A 21347-nucleotide genomic window follows, 5' to 3' on the forward strand; every position below is an offset into this window, starting at 1 on the left:
GAAGGGAAATTGAAAAATGACGGCACATCACGCTCCCTGGAGAGGTAAACGTCTGAAACGAGGTCGACACAATGACTCCCAGTTTAATTACGTAGCTCGGATTACTTGATCTTTCTTCGTGCGCGTTGCGTACGCGGTCTTACCGATTAAACGCTCCGCCCCACGCCCATTAGTGTCCGTAGGTTAATTAAGCGCCACGCTGAATTACCAATCGAGAATTCGAGTCGATAAACCTCTACATTTTCGATGAACCGAGTCTATTAGCCGTCTATACCTGTTGGACAATATGGCTCTAATTATTACGAACAGAACTGCGGATGAAAATCTGCTACATTATACAGGGTGGTCCACGCAATTGTTTCAAGTCATAACTCCGTTATTATCGCATTTATGACAAAATGTTAAAGGAGAAAGATAGATGGCTCGAAGAGCACTACATCTGTAGGCGTTAAAATTTTTTTTAGATGCAGCATTGCATGTGCAATTAACAATTGTATCATTTCTTTAAATAGAAATGCATATTTTTTTTTGACACAGATCGATTCTTCTGTTCGTTCTACGTAAAAAATGATTAGGGTACCGTGGCAAAAAAATGATTAGTTATCGAGATATTTTCGAAAAATATCTTTATTGAAGAAGATGAAGAATTGCATATGCACTGCTGCATCTAAACAAAATTTTAAGGGCTACAGATGTAGTGCTCTTCGTACCATTGATCTTTCTCCTTTGGCACTTTTTCGTAAATACAATAATAATGGAGTTATGACTTGAAACAATTGCCTGGACCACCCTGTATACTGGAATTTGTAATTTTTATTTTATCGGTTAAATTTAACTGCCTATATGCCCGTGTAACTTTCGAGTCACATACTAGTACTATATCATCGTTTCATAAAATTAATTCAATTCGTTGTTATACGCTGGCGTTAAATTTAAGCGAATCAAAATCGGTTATTTAATTATTTCAATTTTAAAAGCAATTGAATAGTTACGTGTACGGGATCGGTAATTATGTACATGAATTGTGGGAGAGCACGAAGTAACAGGTTAAATTGGTTTAAACTCTATTGTATGAAATTCGGTATAAACAATTTTATGAATGAATGAAAAGGTTAAAAGAAACCACTACCTATCCGATATCATATCTATCATACATCGATAGAGATCGTACTTTAAGAAAGACCGTGTCAAACAGTCAAACATACTTTGTAGAGACCACTAGGAGTGACGGTGACGAACGATGTGAATGCCTTCATACAAAACCCATTGAAGAACGTTTCAATGGACGGTTGGTAGGCGAATAGTATGAATAGAGACAGAATTCCAGACTAGTGAAGTGTTGTGGTAGGGATAACCACTCAATGACCATGAGCAGCCACTTGAATTTACATTCATAGTTTTTCGGTAAGCGTTGTGAAGAGAGATTACTGGCATTATAACCAATGTTGGGGTAAAGTTTAATTTACTACTTGCTCCACAGTGATTAACGATTTCATTCATTTTGCGACAGTCCAAATATGTGTGGGATGGTTGAAGGAAAACCACAAGTTATAATAAAAAGTTCATTTAATATGAGTGGTCTCTGACGAGTCCGGGCTAACACTAGACTAACTGGCCTTTATCCGGTTCCTCTTTCTTGAAAATATATTTTTAATATTTATCTATTAAATCATACAATTTAGAATGTAATATAACCGTAACAAAACAAAAATATACACTTCGTCTGCGGATCCACCTCCACAGATCAATACTTTTAAACAAAAATAAAAACATAATCTTGTACTAATTATCACCATGCATGATGCAACCCTATAATAAGTTCTCACACCTTATTATACTCCTGCTTTTTAAATGATGTTTACTACTGCCAAGTCCTGTTACTCCTGAAGAAGTCCATCGACCGTATCAAAAAATATTTAAAATAAATATTATAAGAATTAGCTATGTAGTTATTCTACAAGTTTCGTAATTTTCATTCTCTAATTATTTCGAGTAACCCATCATGCCGAGTTTCGCATGGTTACCCCGGAAATACTTTGAACGGATGGAACACTAATGCACGGGCTCGTAGTTCTTACCGTGGCTTTGAAAAACGCTCAGGCGAGCAGAGTGGCGGGGTTTTACAATGTACCCGACGCGGTTTGTTCGCGTCTCCAGCATTATTTGCCGCACGCAACACACATGTTACATACGCGCGAGAAAGGAACGAAGCCGGGCAGATTGAAAGTTCATGCTCGAATGTCGGATCGAAACATTAATCTTCTCACTTCGCTCTGTCTAGCGCTCCCTTCTTCGCGTGTCGGTGATTCCGGAAAAAATTGCATCTAAATAATGCACCTCCCTCGCGCGTGAAATTCATACGCTCTAGCCGAGCCATGCGACTGACATACGGATTAAAAAACGAGCCGGATTGTTACTTTCCTCGACGAGCTCCGCGCAAAAATGAGAAATATCGCGAATGATGGTTTCGATATTCTATCGGGCGGCTTTGATTGGCAGCTTCCTGCGTTGCGTTTCGACGATGCGTCGATGAGTTTCGCGTCTGTTCTATTTTGTTTGGGTCGACGTGTTACACAAAGAAAAATGAAAAAAAAAAAAAAAATAAATAAATAAAAGAAATAAAAAAATGTGAAGAACCGCGTTGGAATTTGTATCGGTGCAATTTGTATTTTGTTGGGACGTTTCGAATACTCGATTGCGAGGAGATCGATCTCGTCTGGGTTCGCCTGAAAATCAAGTGTAGATTTTGATTGTGAATGCAGCGGTATTGAAAATTCAATTATCTCGATGAATTGTATATTTGATGTTTGTTTCTGTGCTGGGCAATCTATGTTGCGAACACGGGAACGAAAATTAACGTTAATTTGGACGATAGCGTATGGTCGATGTTCCGGACGTCGGTGATAGTCTTTCTCTAGAAAAAATGTGCAACGTTTGCGCGAGATTCATGAAACTTGTGGCAATACGAAATATCGTTTGAGACATGTTGTTATGGAAAACGAAATACAGTCATATACCGATTCAAGAAGGAACACCTAGTAGATGAACTGTCAATTTAACACGATCGAGATAAAATAAGAATATTTTCCGTAGAAGTTTCCGTGAGAGTTGGTTTTGGTATGCGTGGAATAGTGATGGGCAAAACCCTAGGCTTCGAATAAATCTGAAGTTTGCCGACATGTTTGTCTCGTTTCCTTCTTTGGAAAATGTTCAAAAGAGGAAATGAAACAAACATGTCGGCAAACTTCAGATTTATTCAAAGCCTAGGGTTTTGCCCATCACTGACGTGGAGAGTGAGTCAGGTTGGTATGCGTGTGAGGAAAAAAGGTTAGAGCGAATCAAGTTAAAAAAGGCATGCGCGTGGCATTAATGATGTCTTAATATTCTAATCAATTATTAAATATATTAATCACAAAAAGTGTCCAAATTTGTTCCACCTTCCCACAGTTTCATCATTATAACTCAATGTGAAGATAATCCATAACACACTTCTGATTACGACACAAACATAAATTAACGAAACGAATAAATTATACTTTGCATTGAAACGTTATTACACTTATGCTTTAAATAAATTCTATTTGATGATATTAGCACTTATTCGATCTTCTCAAACAAACTCCATCCAATAAAGTTGGGTTCCGATTTTTTAAACTCCCCGCACGATGTTCGTTTTCCTATGAGGTGAAACGAGTGAAACAGTGCACCGAAGAATGGAGAGTTACACGTTCCTCGTAACTTTCAACTTGGCGCGTCGCTCGAGCCGCAAGATTCGGGGCAAAATTAAGTTTGTAGGTCAATCGATCGTCCCGGAAGAGGAACGACATTCTGCTGGATACTCTTGGCCTCTCATGTATCAAACTCCAGTGGTAAGAAATGACACAGGAGAAAACGTTTTTAACGCGACTTGGAGACTGGAGTTAAGGTATTACTTGGGTTTCGAGGGCAAAAAAAGCATATATATTTTAATAATTTTTTCGAAGAAACAAAATAAACTATATTATTTTAATTTACGATGTTCGAAAAAGTATCATTTGACCAATGTATCATAAATTTTTCATAAAAAAATATTCAAAAGTAAGGCCTTAAAACAACTATCCTCGCGGTGGTCAAGATAACTTATGATAGCTTTATTTGAAATAAAAAAAAAAAAAAAAAACAAATATTTTCTATTAGTACGCGAGTATAGCTCGTGATTGACCGAAGGATTTTATTCGTCTTTGGTCACAGCTTATTTTTCAAGGTAATACATGGTCTAGACTTTACAGAAAATCGGACACTTTTGTATACAACTCTGCTAAAAATTCAAATAAACATTTTTTTAATCCTTCGTTCAGTTACGATACTTACGTACTAATATGAAATATTTGCCTAATGCGCCTATCATGCCTAAACCAAATATTTTTCTCTCGAGATATATCTTCGTATCATTAAAAGCCACGCAAATATTATTTTAGGGATAATTGAGGAGAATTACTCTCACTGTATAAAGTGAAGAGGGCCAGTTATTGCAAACATCATACCGCTGGTTTTGGCAGCACTGGGGAAAGGATGGTTTTGTTCAGTGGTCCTCGGACCTTTAGTGGTATAAGCAAAAGTTTCAGTACTCTTGGGTGCTCTACGCTGAACTACGCTCATTGCTCTTGGCCCATTTGGCGCGCATTTGTTTCACGAGGTCCCGGCTAGCCTCTCTCCGAATTGCGTTCTAAATAATGCATCATTCGTCGGAACGTTTGGTCGGTATGAAAAATGGCGGGCATAAAAGTGATGTAAGAGAGCGGACCTCGTTCGATGGGTAGTTCTAGGACAGAACTACCCATGCGCGGACGAAAAAATTACGTATAAAGGAGAGGAGGAAAATGAAAAATCTGGTCGCTTCGTACGCCATCCGGCAAATTTAGTTGCCACCGGCAACTGACATGAATCGATGACTACGAAGCTGGGACAGAGATGGCCAACAGTCTTATCTGGACTAGAATTTCAAATAACGAATAAAATTGAAGCAACTGTATCTCTTACTTGTTGACAAACTGATCTAATTTGGATTGAAGAATTAAATGTTTCATAATGAATGGATGAAAATTTACTGAAATAAATATACATGAATAGCTTGGACTGTTATTCATCTTTTATATGAATGAATGAGACGCTAGAGAATTTGAATTAAAAATTAAATGTTTCGTAATGAAATGATAAAAATTTACTCGAATAAATATATAGCTTGGACTATTATTCGAATAAAATGTAGCCCGTCTGGATAAGAAAATTCAAATAAAAAATTCACGATAAACAATTTCACATTCGCTATTTGATAAATAAATTCAGAATTTATAATATATAAGTCATAACTATTTACAATTAGTCGTTCAATGTATTCGTTATTGTGCGAAAAATATTGCAAGACCAAATTTAGGACTAAAAGTCACATGGTCTCATTTAGGAGTACCGTGTATTCAATCATAACGTAGGATATACAATATACTGGTACATACAACATCGCACCCTGTTGATTATTCATCTAGCAAGTTAGTGCAATGATTGTCAAATTTAATACGATTTAATCTTATCTCTGAAACTAACAGGTTGCATGTTGCATGCAATATACAATATATTTTTCCAACATCTCTTCTTTTTGAAGATTCCAAGGTCATCGATATTTTTTTCACTTATAAATGCATATTATTCCAGACTAGTTCATCTGCCAAACCGCCATTTTAGTAAAAATAAAGAATATAAAAAAATGATTTTATAGTAAAATGCTTACACGATACATTATGTACACTTCAATGTACATAAAATCTTGTTGACCTGTGAACAGAAATTCTTGAGAAAGCCTGAATATTCTGGTCATCAAAATGGCGTAACTCCTTAACAGAGAAATTTCAGATCAGCAATTTTCTGATAATGTCGCAGCCTGATAAGATTCCGTCGGTCAACGTCCTACGGGCAAGGTCTTTTCTTCTATAATCCAACGTTTATTTCCTCTCATCTGTCTTCTATTGTTCTTCCAACCCCTTCAATTATGACAGTGATTTAAGAGGCTATGTTACTCGGTCGTAAAGTTAGAACAGGTAAACTCATCTATCCTGATGCGACGGTGGGTCATAAATCTTGGAAGATGACGCGGGCCGCCTCTAGTTCGCTCGTTGACATCCACCGCAGCCCTACGACGGTGCCTCGATATTTTCGAAGCATCTGCGCGTATCGACACGCGATATTCGCAGACCGAACGGGTATTCAAAGACCCGTAACCGCTATCGATAGGTCTATTGGATATTCACGCACGTTTCCGCGACGAATCCGATTTTACGGCGGACGGTTAGTGGACGCGATCATTTATTTAAACAATTTTTGTGACTGGCTATTCGATATCGATTTCCGCTGACGTCGAATGTAAAATATGCATCGGAAAACAGAATTAGCACCGATTGCGTCCACTTCGATTCTTTCGAGCTTTCTAGAGACTTGTTTGTTTTTTTCTGTTCGCTGAAATTTGATCATACGTGCGTTTATAGTTGCAGCGTTCGTCAGAATTTATTCACAGAGGGCGAACTAAATTATTTCGGATAATGATTGAAACTTGGGAACTTTAGGAACTTGGAAACTTGGAGGCTTGGAAGCTTGGAAGCTTGGGAGCTTGGGAACTTGGGAACTTAGGAGCTGAGGATCTTAGAAAGTTAGGAGGTTAGGAAGTTCGGAACTTGGAAACTTAGGAGCTGAGGATTTTAGAAAGTTAGGAGATTAGGAACTTCGGAACTTGGAAACTTGGAAACTTAGGAACTTGGAAACTCGGGAACCCAGGAGCTTAGAAATTTCAGAACTTAGAAACTTATCCCTTGAGTAATCGCAATCAATTTGTACTATGAGATTTCTCGTTGTTGGCGGAGAATGGTTTAACCTTCGCATTGTTCGAAGTTTACCTATAATTCTAACCGAATGCTGATGGTTTCTCAGTTAGTTCATAAGCAATCGTGACGTCGATAATAGGATTTTAATTAAATACTAGCTACAAGAAATCGATAAGTGATGTCATTGTTTCCTACTAGGAAAGCCTACACTGTCGGCGGCTAATCAATTATTTATTCGAATGCAACACCAGTTGCAAGGAGTGACGTTGATTATTCGAAATCCTGTTAGTCTTCTTGTTAATGATAATGACGGTAACAGGAATAGTCTGGGATATTGATTAATAACTTATAGGAAAGACGATGTTACGACACAGAACTCAGAGGAAACTTCTGTCTAATATTAAACTGATTACTCTATTGAATATAAAATTGTTTGAATATAAAACATATAAAAAATGCGTTTAAAGATTTACGTCGCATTTGTCGATAGAAATTTTCGATTTTCTTTTAGTCTTCTGTACGTTCGCCGTACAGTTTACCTTCTACATTAATGTATTCCTCCTTTTTCCCTATTCTGGTCGGTGAGAAGCCAGTCGAGCTTTTTTTGTAGAATCAGACAGAGATTACACTGAAAATTTAATGCGGCGCGCGTCTATCTCAGCGCAGAAATTGTAACAATTTTACCCGATTAATGTACCTAATGCTTCCATTATCTACATTATGCTCGATAATCCATCGTTAGTTATACATAAAGAATATTTGTGGCAATATCCAAGGTACCTTTGCCACTGAAGTTTGATTTTGAGGCCAATAACCACTTTGTGGTATTGACACTTTTTTTCCGGTTTTTCGTAAAGCCAATTTTTTACAGATTCAGAACATCGTTCATGACTAATTCTTCGTGAATTTGTTATTTTAAGAGGCGAAATCGTTAAAAACGCTTCGAAATAAAACTTCCGCGTTGAGTCATCGCAAATACTCAAAGTGCACTGTGAGGTATCATTGATATCGTTTACGAAATGAGGTTTAGAAACCATTTTTCCTGCTATAAAACCAATTGTACCTTATTTTAAGATTGAAAATCTTTTCATTTTCGAACACTTGAAATTCGTGTTCCATTATGGGGATGGTTTCTGTGCATTTATTGTAGAGAAATTTGTGCATTTAAGAAGACCTTACTGTAGCAACAAAAAAATGTCCCGTTACAATTGACTCTTAGTGCGTCACAAACCAATGAAGGAGAACGAAGTCAATAAGGAGAATAAATGACAAAAAATTGTGATAAACTTGTAGTGTTGATATTAATGCAATAAATAACCTTACAAGATGTCAACAGCTGTCGCTTGATTTTCAATCTCTCCAACTCTTGCGTGTGCGCGAGGTCTGTACATTTTTTAAGACCCTAAAGTATCATTTAAAAGAACAAATTATTGATTTTTTCCGAAATTCCAGAGTGGACTTAAATGGCGCTCGATTTCTTTTCAGATTAGAATAATTCTCTGTCAAGTTGTACAAGCACATCGACCCGTTTGGAAACTTCGTTGCATAACCTTCTCTGAAATCGTTCCGATTACAATTCCTTCGGTGGTCCTTTTCGATTTACGTATAACGTCGTCGTTGTTACCGCTCATATTTTCACGATCATGCTCCGTTCTCGTGCAACGGCGAGAAGCTCGTCTAGATAATTCCGTTTCTTGTTCGCTCATGCGTCGAACGTACGAAACTTTTCCACGATTACACGCGAAGTGCCCTTTGAAATTGGCAAACAGCGGAGTTTCGCTCCAGGATGTCCAGTCGATTCCGGATCCCAACCCGTCTCGAACTCGTTCGATTCCACGAGTTCCATCGGAACGAATCCGAAAACTTTTCGCCGCTCGCCTCGGGAACGGACGATAGGGCCACACTTCTCTTCCGAAGATTACGTTTAATCAGAATTAAGGATGTACTTGTGGAGCATCGATAGCCCGGGACGGTCGACGATCTTCGTCTCATTTGCCCGATTCCGGGAAATTTAATCTGGAGAAGGACTCCCTCGAACGACTTCGTCCCGTCCCGAGTTTAAATCCTGACCAATCGATATCAGCCTTTCGCGAGGAAGCGTAATTTTTCTCTACCCGATGTCCCTCCAATTATTCCAGCGAGTTTCATAATAAGAAATTAAGAGTAAATAGTTGCTCGATGAAATATGAATGGAGGATGGGAGGAAGGGAGCTGTTTGTAGATGATGCAGCTGCTTTCGTGTGCGGAGAATTAGTACGTTTATTGAAAAACGTATTACGGTAGAGTCTCCGGTATACGCGCTAATTAGAAAACAGACGCGATCGAATAAAGGAATTTTTATATAATGGAACAATCACTTTTATTATATTCAATTTTAATTTAATCATGTTAGAACGGCTGATGTCTGTCGTTGGGTGCGTCACTAGGATTGCCACCACCTAACACCGTTTCGACACATCACCGTTTGATTCGCTTTTTTTTGTAGTATCAAGCACGCGTAGCTTACGAAACGGTTGGAAGCTAGAGATCCCTACTTCGCGTGTATTGAAATACATGTACGGATACGCATACATCAAAATATACGGGTACAGTATCTAATTATTTTTATATACAAACTTTTGTACGTAAGAAAGCTATTATTATAAAATAATGATCCCTATTAATTTTGAAGAAATTGATAAGTACTGAAACAAATAAATAAAAAAAAATATAAACGTAAGAAGAATAAATATAACAGAGTAAATTTTTTAGTGTAATTTGTAAAACTTTATTTACTGGTTAAAGTAAATGTTCAAGTCACGGATAACAATAGATAATTCGATGTATCCGTACCCGTGTATTTCGATGCACGTATACGTACTTTGGTAGATTCTATATTGGAATTTTTAGATATAAGCGGAGACAGTAAATACAACAGGTTACAATAATAAACCCTCAAATAGGGTTTTGTAATTACGAAATACTGCGAAGTATACATTTTAAATTGTTAGACTAAGTGATTACAATTTGTTTTGATCGCTATTTAACCAGAAAGAAATTCAACAATATAGAAAACAAAATCTGCACTAGATGAGAAGGAATTTCTTCAATAAAGAAATCTATAAAAATTTGAGTAAAGAATATGCGTGATTTTCCACACGAAATACAATATCCTTCATAAATATATTATTTTAAATAACCCTAGCTACAAAACATTTGCTACATTGCATTAACTCCAGTCAATTTGTAATGTCAAATAACGAAGACAGGTAAAGAATCAATCAAGCATTTATATATTTACATTTCAACCTCTGTAACGGGTACTTGTCAAAGGATTACTCTTATAAGAAATTACATAATCAATCAATATTTCGTATGCATTAATCGAACATATAACAAAACATCTTTATTTGTATAAATGGTAACTGTCAAGATCCCAAAACTTTTGAACAGCAGTGTAGGTCGGACCATAGCGCAACAACGACGATTCGCATTATTTTTACAGCCAAACAGAAAGAAAGGAACGAGCCGTGGCCGGTTCGAAACGGCGTTTTATTTCGCATCGGTTCAATTTTCCTCCCGCGATTCCGATAACTTACGATTCCTCCGCGGCGCTGGCTGCCGATGAATTCCGTCCGACGAATTCCCTGTAGGTGGACCCGGTATTTATGGTATCCGCAATTCGAAAACCGTATGGAAGGAAGCAATTTGTTCGCCCGTCGATACAATACCTACTACTGGCTCACGGTAATGAAACAGGCAATCGTTTCGTATGTGCAGCATGCAAGCCGCATAGCTGCCCCGTGCAGCGTGTTGTTTCGTTCGTTGCTGTTTTCCCAGAACGGTGCATTGCGTTGCATCGCGCTGCTCAGCCATTTCCCCAGGTCCCAAACTTAGCCGTTAGCAGAAGTTCGCGATCCGAGAATTAGCGAAAGTTTTGCTTGTAGCGTTTTGAAGTTGTGAATCCTTGATGTTTATAGGCCCGAGGACCGCTGAAGAGTGGTATCCTTTACTCAACGCAAAGTGTTAGAATACCATTCGGCAAGGGATAGATAATATTATAGGATTGTTCTAATCTAAATTGTCAAGTTTTAGTTTTTTGGAGTTCGGTCACGAAGGGCTTATATACTATGAATGTAGTTGGGAGCGAATGCTTGCGAAAAACACGCGGATCGCGCGGTTTCCCTCTGATGGTGAGTAGCGGAGGTGCCGCCACAATCCTAAGTGGAGTATCGTAATCTTTTGAAATATATCGAGGTTTCATACACCTGACACGAGCAAACAGTTACGAGTCACGAATTTCATCAATGAATGTTATAACGACTTATTTTTGCGACAGAAATCTTAACCTTATTAACAACTAGACCTAATTTTTCATCGTTACGAACCTTCCTTTAAATTCTGTTCGTATATACAAGCTTATCGATGATCGTCAATTAAAAACGTTTGGCATGACCAAGATTTACGCAGATGTGAAGTCACTAAGCGTACTCGTCTTCTTCCTGTGTTTCTTCCCGAAGATCGTAAAGCGAATGTTAGATGGGCAGAACTCTTTAAGAACATAATACGAAAAGTATGGGTGAAGTGCGAACAGAATATGCAAACCTGTTCTGGCTGGAGAAAAAGAACACTCGCGGATGGCCTTTGCGCGAAAGCCGAAGACCTTCTCGGTCCATGATCGCTCGACCTGCAATCTTTCCAATAAGAGAGAAGAATCTTCTCGCATTCCTTTTTCGCTTTCTGGAATTAAACCGTAAACCGTCGCGGTTCCACCTGTTGAAAGGAGTGCTCGCACGTAATTTATTTTAAGACGAGAGAGTCTCGAAGTAACGAACTTCGGTGTTACAACAAAGTTTTGGCGAAGACGAAGTGTGACTTCATATGAAGAAATTTCACGGTCGTTATGCTTCTGACAATATGCTGGACTCTGCAAACGTCGGTCTTGATTAACGAAACATATTTTGGAAGATCGATCTAATTTTGGTAGAATTGATGCTTGTGAAGATTCAGGAGCGAGTTCTGTAAGATAAGGATATTACAATTTTTATTTAATCATAATTGAAGTCGTTCGTGATTCTGATCAATTGCAAACAAAGGTACGAAGTGTTGGTTGGTTTAATTATTAACTGTTTTTCAAATATTGTGTATTATATTTACCAATTGTTATTGTTGAGTTCAAGTGATAAATATTTGGAAAATTTATCAGTATTTATTTAACTCGTTTAGTGAATACAGAGTACAAGACCATCATAGATTTTATATTGCATTAATGTTGATGGAGATTGTCCTTATTGTTATATTAATACAGTGATGGTTGTTCAATTTCATTTCCATTTCCATTTACTATATTTACCAATAATTATATTATATTTATTATACATTTATTATGTTTACCAAAATTTCATTTCCATTTATTATATTTACCAATTGTTATTGTTGAGTTCAAGTGACAAATATTTGGAAAATTTATCAGTACTTACTAAACTCGTTTAGTGAATACAGAGTACAAGAGCATCATAAGAGCGTCCCTTTATATGTAAAAAAAAGTTTCAATGAGAAAAATTAATTATATCTGGAAATTATATGCATTAGAAAAATACATTAGCTGGACCAGACTCCCCCCTTAATATAAATTCTCCTCCCTGAAAGGGAAATCCTCCAACAAGAATTCTCTTCCAAGATCTCCACAGGAAGTTCAAGAAATCCATAGTTCGCTCGATTACCTATACGCGTTAGTCATTGTCCCTCGTAAACATGGAAGTCAATGACCAAACCGGCAATCAAGAAAATCATCGTCCCATGAAAGATAAAAGAGTGTCGATAAATAGCCGAAAGATCGCAATCCCACTTTTCTCCCACCGCTGAATTTCGAGCGGCTGTTGGTCGCGTTACACGTCGTTTACCGTTTATCGGCTGGCATATCTTTCGTGTAAAGGTCACATCGGTAGTGTCGGTCCTCTCCTTCTGCCAGCAGCTTCTCCTACTCGGCCCACCTTCTCCTTCTACGTATCCGTGGCACACAGGTGTAGCGACCGGCAGTCGGCGTTCTTCGTCCGCCATACGCTTTCAGTTAACGCCTGGTCGTCGCCAGGTATGCCGGTTCCCCGTGTGGATTACGGTCATTAGTCGGCGATTGTTCCTGTCTACCTCGGTTCTCTTCCCTGGATCGCGTGTGCTTGATTTTTTAGTGAATTCGTGATTTTTGTGAGTGATTTTAACGCGAGGACCACCGGTTGTTCGCCGTTTCGCGGGTGAACGGAGTGCGCGTGCATCGTTACCATCAACACAACCATCTGAGGCGTTGGATCGTTTTGGAGTCGGGTTATCCGTGCTTCTCGTCAGGTAGGCGAGTGTATATCGATATTGATTTCGATATCGATGGTTTACGGAGTCGTACGGTCCACCGAGGGAAAATTTAGAACTGTGTGTTTACAGGTTTGAGTATACGAGTTTAACAGTAAACGTACCTCGACTGTTTATGAATATTTGTATACAATTCTTATATACTACATATAAATAAATATATTTATAATTGTGTAAATTATATATTTTATTTCAATTGGAAAAAAGGACTTCGGTGATTTGGAGCACAAACAGAATGTAACTGTACACAGTTGAAACTCTATACACTTATGATGAAAAGGTTAAATGATTTAGTAGATAAAAAAATATGCCGACTACGAATAGGTTATTTAACATAATTTAATGTAAAGGAAATAGATATTTAAAATATCATTCGATATCGTTTAATATAAATGAAATACAAATTATTTCGTACTTTTTAGGGCAATTTTAATATTTTTTCGAAGTCGGTTATATTTTTTTTTCCAAAAATTATTTTATGTTAGCATCTATTTTAATAAATTGAAATTTAATATAAAAAGAAGGAGGCTCTACTGTATTTGAATCGGAGCAGGAATAGGTTTTTTCTAACATCTACGGTTTGTTGATGTTTAAGAATGTGATTTTGTTGCAGTCAATAAGAGTTTGTCTAATTTTTCTTACGTTAGGTAAGATAGAAGAAACGTTAGAGAATAAAATAAGTTACGCTGTGGCGTCAATTAAAATCATCCACAGTAATTGAGTACAAAAAAATAGATTTTTTAAAACTTTAGACTACGCTATTTAAAGAGTGAACGTCACATTTATTTTTGGAGTAAAGTTCCGATATTTGTGAATTTTTTCTCTCAAACGAAATGTTTAATATAAATGTTTAATAACACGTATTAAAACTGTATACTTTTAAAAATATTTCTTTCAATTTTTGGTAAAAGAATTTCGATCCATATAGAAAATATAAACATTCTCGTACTACTCTACTGATATTTTTTGAGAAAACACCAACGACCATATGTGCAACGATAAAAAATGCTATCGCGTGTACACGGATAAAGTTTCTAGTCAATCGGATAAGCAGTTTCCGAAAAAAGTTATCTACCAGATTGAAAAAACCGGTTTCGAGGAAAACGCGTTTGAAGTTTAAGGAGGGCTGACTGGATCGTTTGGACATGCTCCAAACGTTATATCGTTCTTGATATCTTGTATTTAAGTTTTCGAGCCTGTGGATTTTTATCAAATGAAACAGAAAAACTTGATTTTTGCAAATCAAATATACACCAAGTAGATAGAGTTTATCAACAAAAACGTACACAAAATGTACAAATTTATCACATAGATGATGAAATAATATAATTATATATAAGGAAAGGAAATTATATATAATTATATCATACGATGTGGATCCACATGAAATACAATAGTAATAGAAATTCTAATTATATTCGATTCATTGCACACTTACTTCATCTCCAATTTAATGCTTATATGCACAACTCGCAATACGAATAATTTTGTCGTCGAAGCAGAGTATTAATTGAAAAGTAATCGTAAACAAATATATTTGCTTTTAACCGTATATTAAAATTAAATAATACATACATAAATAATTAAATAATTCTACATACCACTGGTCTAGAGCAACGAAATCTTAAAATTTATGCTAGCCCTCTATGTGCGTAATTATTAACACTAATAGTATATATGCGTGTATAGTTGGCTATAAACGATTTATTTAATTTTCGTTTATTTGCGATATTTAACAATCATGGGAAGTTAATGAAACATCAATGCCTAGACGAACGCCATTTAATTAAAACATTCGATAGTCATCGGGAAAGCCCAGAGATGAATGACAATTAGCGAGACGTTAGAATAAGCCAACGATAAGGCAACGACCGTTTCTTACCATCTTCCTAGTATTCTCCAGGCACCGGTAACGAGGAGGCATATTAAACAATCAGCTGACGGTCGAGTAAGCGGCCGCGGAATTTTAATTCGAAGCTTTCGTGCCAACTTCTTATTGCGCGCCTGATTTCGACGCAGAAACGCGAAGGAAAGTCGATGAAAGAGAGCGGAAAAGTGTCGTGCTTTAACGACACTTGTTAGGTGCTCCGCGATGCATCAGGCGCCCTGAAAGGGAACACGTCTCGTCGTTTCTCATTTCTCCGTTTTATCCCTCACGGTTTCATCGACGCTCTGCTTCTCTGTCTGTTATAAACGGTCTATCCGGTTCGATTATTCGATACGCGAGCCTGCGGAATACGTGTTTAATCCACGTGCAGAGGTTGCGACAGTTGCGATCCTCGCAGCCTGTTCCTTTCTCTTTTCTTTCGGAAAATCAGTAAAACTATCGTTGAGGTAACTAAACTATCGTAATTGAACATTCCTCGTTGTTTTGGCTTCGTAGAATTTGCTCCAGATACTTTAAGGATGCAACAATTTGGATTGACCATTATGTTGAGGTTTATTATAAAATGGGCACGTCACCTGTATAGTTTCTGAAGTAGTAATGTTTATTCTACAAAGTGTTAACAAATATGTGGGAAATTTTTTCACGATCAAGTCTACGTACCTGTACGAATCGAAAAGTCCTTTACCAACCTTTACGGCACTCACCAACCTTTACTCAGATTTTGCAATCCGAGGCTTTGTTGTTGAGATATAAGTGGTTGAAATTTACTGTTGTAACTTCCGACACGGTCGCACATGGACGGCACTCACACACGAGAAAAACGTACCGATATACACTCGCTAGCGTCATTCCAATATAATCGTGTATTCAGCCAAACAACACGGACTTAGTGTTTACTTTTACAGCTTATAAATGTTATTGAATTTACATAACACAATTTTTGTGTAAAAGCGTGCACGAAGTAAATGTTATAAATAATACGTGACATCTCTTTTAAGATCAGATTAACCCAGACAATGTGTAATAAATTCGACTCGCTAAGTATGAATTCTGAGAATTTAGTCAACCGTTATTCTATGTTAATTTTTAGATAACATTAAAAATATGATACATTTATAACTTTGGACTATTTCAACACAAACGTTTGTTAATTTACAGATAACACATTCAACTTTCGTTAAGCTTACACTCGATTGTATAAAATAAACAACACTAGACACTTAACCAATAGATTTTTATACCCAAGAACACAAAATTTCCAGCTGTCCATCTTTACATTAAGCATTCATTTATTATTTCATTTTTAACCGACTTCGAAAAGGTGAAGGTTATTCAATTCGACATATATATATATATATATATTTTTTTTTTTATCTACTTTCATTATGTTCCTTTTCAATTCTTACTTGAACACTCTGTCTCTTCTATCGCGTCTTATTCAGATATTTGAAACCCAACGTCGTACATCATGGCTTCTGGCTTGCATGCATCGTCTATAGTGTATAGTACACATTGTTCCGAATCATTACCTACATTCGCCGACACACCACGAACCATAGTTACATGCATACGTAGATGCTTCTCTTTCAATTTCCACGTGCCCTACCCACGTCTGCCATGACACACATTACTACATGTAAGTTTTCTCATTTAGACTTTTGTTGCATTAGTGCTTACTCTCTTCATACTTTTCGTCATCCACTTTGCACATTGCATCTACCTTCCATTGCTGTTATACAAGCTAACCCAGAAAGTAAAATACGTAAAATCGTAACCTTGTGTTCAGTTATCATATATTGACAAAAAATTTGATAAATATTATCATAATCAAATAAATAAGCTAAATAAACATCTGTACTCTTTCTCTAGCGGTAAAAATGTGAAAGATGTAATAATGGACCCAGACTTTTGCGCAGTGCTGTATAGTGCGGTACAGTACTCTATTCTAAGTTCCGTTATCATCACAATTCGTACTTTGAACGTATTTTTGATAACCTTGCCATCGTTTCTCGAAAAAGTGATAAGGACATTTTTTGTTCCTTGGGAGACACTCTAAAAGATCATGCACGAATTTTTCATTTCCAGGCGATGCCAAAAATGAGCATTTCTTAACATCTTTCTTTCATCGTTCCATTACATTGTTTCATCGACATGCCTCGATGTTTTCGCTCCGTCCTCTTCTTTATTCGCTGTCCTCGTCTACGTTCGACGGTCGTCGGGAAACATCAAATCAACATTGCTGTACTTCTACTTCTTCTTTGCTAATTTTATCAATTAAGATAAGAAACACTTGAGATATCTATATAAGACACAAGGTAATGATTGGCAACTTTCCAAAGAAATAGATAATCGTGTTGCTCCAAAAAAAAAAAAAAGGTTATATTTTACATCCACATGATACATATAATATTTACAAATATACAAAATAATTACTATTACCTAAAAAGAAAAGAAACGACAATTAAAGCCTATTCACCTTAACTGTTCTCGGGTTTGTTATTTATCGTTAATTATGGTCTCACTATCTAAAACTGTCGCTTGAATATCTTGATTTTTGCCCATGTGCTCTCTTACATCATCGGTGTGTACGTAACAGCAGATGACACGCTGGGCTAGTCAACAAGCGCGGCCGCAAACTTTAAAAGATTGTTGATTCGTTCATCAAATAAAATCTGGAATTTTGAATCATAAGTAGAATGAAATATTCTATAGTAAACAATAAAAAGAGGCTCGTTAAATATAATAAACGTCACGAATAATAAATGATTATAGATTTTATTCGGTGTCTCTTATTCGAATACAATTTTTCCAACGTCCGTGTGAAACGTCGTCGTCGGAAGAACCTGATCGAACGGAAGCTCTCGGTACTTCCGGTGCGCCGATGACGGGAAGTCGACGACATTTGCAACGGAGACGAAACGTTTCGGGGAATGTTTCGCGGTGTGCTGATTGCGCCGCAGTTAGGAATCCACGTCGCCGTGGCGATAAATAAGCCGCTTATGCCGTAATCTAATCCCCAGAGTCGAGAGCTTCTCTCGCAACGGTATATGCCGCGGAAATGTGTATTCGCACGGAGGAGATTGCCGCTGATAAGGCCACCGACGAAACGTCGGGGACGACACCGACGAAACGACGACGGGGACGCCGTCGTCGTCGGTGAAGAAAGATGGAACGCCAGCTGGAGAATCCGTACTCTAATGATCTAACGTCTGAAAATATTTTGTGCGGTGTTTCAGAAAAAGTACCATTTCCCGCCAAATCGATCATTTTTGCGTATGGGTGTCAATGATATTTATAATTCATACGAAATCAAAAGAAATTTAACCGTTTTAACTCGACTATTTTTTTTTTATTTGAATTCTATTCGTTTCTCTTTCAGAAATTAATTGTTTGAAACTAGGTTTGGCTATAAATAACAAAAATCAATCGTTCAAGTTATTGTAGACGCTAACTTTTAGTTTATTTTAACCCATTCACTGTCAGCTACGAAATGTCTCGTAATTCAAATTAATTGCAATTACTCCAGAGATAAGTTTCCAAGTTCTTAAGCTCCTAAGTTTCTAAACTCTATGCTCTATGTTTCCATTTCTATGCCTTTTTTCTTAATTCTGCATACTTAATGAGATATTTCCACAAATTTGCGATTTCATCGAAAAATAAACACGTGTTCTTTGAATTTTTTTCTTACAAGAAGCATTATTCTTGTTTTCTTCCACCAAAAAGAATCTTTGTACGTGGCGTCAGTGAAAATATCATTTTTAGCGACCACCCTAACGACCATAGGCCTGAAAAACGATTTATTCTGCTCTGTATTTTTATCGGGCGATTAAATACGCAGTCGAAATACTGGCTGAAACTTATTTCCTGAAACATTTTCTGGGTAAATTAAGCGACTTTCCCGATGGACCGATATCTTTGATTCCTCTGGCTAAAATTGACGTATTCTTGTTCGTTTTGTAGGCAGATTGCATTTCACGACTACCAGTTCTATGGATGATTCGATTGCCGTACTGATTGGAATCTGTCCAATTAAAGCAATGCTCGCGGATATACCATCCGGGGGCACGGACACGAGGAAATATTATTCGAAACATTTTAAAAGCAATCGATTCTCCCTGTCTTATACACTATGGCGCATAAGTATAAGCGTGCCCTTAATTTTGCTTGTTTGGGACATATTATCGTTCAGAATAAAGGTGATAAATGGATCTGATTGGGAATTGTTTATTCTAGCAAAACGTAATTTGATTTAACTCTTCGAAGTTAGATGGGTTAAAAACTATCTCACCGTTTACTTAGCTTTACTATTTTATTAAAAAATTTTTGTTTAGATTTACTACTTTATTTAAAATTGTATGCTTATATTTACTATTTTATTTAAAATTTTTCATTCGCGTTAGCAAACTGTTGACACTGTTATTTTGTGCAGATTAAATTTTATTTTTATTTTACAATCGCGTACCTCAAAGAGTTAAACAAATATTCAGAAAGATAGATTTGATTTAAGCTACTGTAGAAATATTTCATTCTTGTTGCAAAATATGATAAGTAATAATTGAAATATTAGCTTGTATATAAAAATCTATTTAAATGTAATCTATTTAAAATAAATTGTGTTTTTTGCTGACTGTTTAACTCTTCGGTAATATTTGCAATGTTTTTATCACCAATGTTTTTAGTAAGTAAAACTACCTAGTGAAGGGCGTACCCTTTTTTACACCTTAGCGTATTTGCTCTTTTTACGTCCTTCCTTCTTCCTGTTCGAAACTAATACTCGCAGTATATTACTTACGAGAAGGCTAAGAACGATGCAACGCTCGACGAAATTCAAACTTTTCGACGGTTTGAGGCAACTACGTCTCACTTTTTCGCAGATGCTGCAGCATTGTTTCGCTATAAACGAATATTTATGAGACTCGATTTTTTTTTCCAGTGGAAAAAGGCAAGTTACGCGCCGATATAAAATTTACACTCGTAAACAATTTTCTGTCGAATTTTATGGGAACGACAGTGGTCGTTCAGCGTTGAGAAAAGGTTTCGTATGAATTTATTCTCAGATCGTTGATTGCGATCATATCTGGAGACGTTTAAAACAATTATATTTGACATAATATTATCACGTTATCTTATTTGAACAAATTGTTCGTGTGTGTGCGTATGTAAACAAATTTTTCAATTGCTATTTTTCATAAATTGCTATTTCAAGACTTCTCCATTAACAATTTCCTTGACTTTTCCTATAAAGTTAGTATTAACAGTCGCTTGCCATGAATAGCATTGGCGACATTGTGCTATTATTAGGATAATCGAATGAACGTCGATACTCGCACAGAGTGATTTATCATCCTCAATGCGACAAAGACCTGTTGACACGTTTCACGCTATTTCCCTTCCATTGGTGGTTCGCTTCGCTTTCCCAGCACGGTTCCAATCTCTTAGGTTTGCGTTTCCGTCTCGGTTTGCCAATGAAACGCATCCAGCAACAAAAGTGCTCGCAGCAGCAGCAGAGAACCAGCGTTTCATTTCGGGTTTATTACGCTGTTGAATTAGGTCGTCGCTTTACGAGGCGAACTTTACATGGAGACGCTGTTTTACGACGCCAGCGCATCGAAAAGCGAAGTGTCGCGGTCCAGAAATCGAAATCCTACGACGAAGGAGTTCCTCGAATTCCATCAATTCTCTACTCGATTAACACCCTCGTGAATCGCATTTCTGACTTTTGGTGAATAGTCGGTAGGACATTTAGCGAAACAGTTGAGAACGAAAGATTTTTATTTGGAATAAAAGTGAATTATCACTTGTAATCTAATTAAAAAAAATTTTGTTTGATTTTCTTAATTTTTTTGTATGTTTTAGTACCATTCAAAAAAGGTTTCCTGGTAAATTTTGAGATTTTTTAAATCATTGGTTCAAAAAGTATCAAATGATTTTCTGGTTTTCTGCTCGTAACTATCTATCGATAATGGTCGAAATTCAATTGTTCTTTTTTATACTAAACGTGATAGAAACAGTTTCAAGAAACGTACCGTTTCTATTCAAAGCACGTTACTGTTCGTTAAAAACAAAGTTTTCTCGACAAACAAGGTTCCGATATTTATTTAGACATTTCACTAAATACATAGGTATATCGCTCACCCTTCGAGGTTAATTTTCACCCATCGATTACGAATATCAATTTATATAAAAAAATACATGTCTAACATTTTTCATTGTTCTAGTCGTGTTCAAAGTTTCATTGAAATCAATGTGTAACAATTAGGTGGTTGTCT

The 21347-nt window shown here is 36.8% G+C and overlaps 1 protein-coding gene across 9 annotated transcripts in view; it reads left to right on the forward strand.

The window, feature by feature from the left end:
* LOC128886370 (putative polypeptide N-acetylgalactosaminyltransferase 9) overlaps window positions 1-21347 on the forward strand; it is a 407410-nt gene that overhangs the window by 110700 nt on the left and 275363 nt on the right. The window contains exon 1 of one of the 9 annotated variants that reach the window (XM_054141215.1): window positions 12880-13169. The exons of the other annotated variants lie outside the window; for them this stretch is intronic. The gene's annotated coding sequence lies outside the window, so the exon portion shown is untranslated. Of the gene's footprint in view, window positions 1-12879; window positions 13170-21347 lie in introns of those variants that run through there. 9 annotated transcript variants of the gene reach the window in all.

The sequence above is a fragment of the Hylaeus anthracinus genome, unplaced genomic scaffold (genome assembly GCF_026225885.1).
Source record: "Hylaeus anthracinus isolate JK02 unplaced genomic scaffold, UHH_iyHylAnth1.0_haploid 0, whole genome shotgun sequence".
Lineage (NCBI taxonomy): Eukaryota > Metazoa > Arthropoda > Insecta > Hymenoptera > Colletidae > Hylaeus > Hylaeus anthracinus.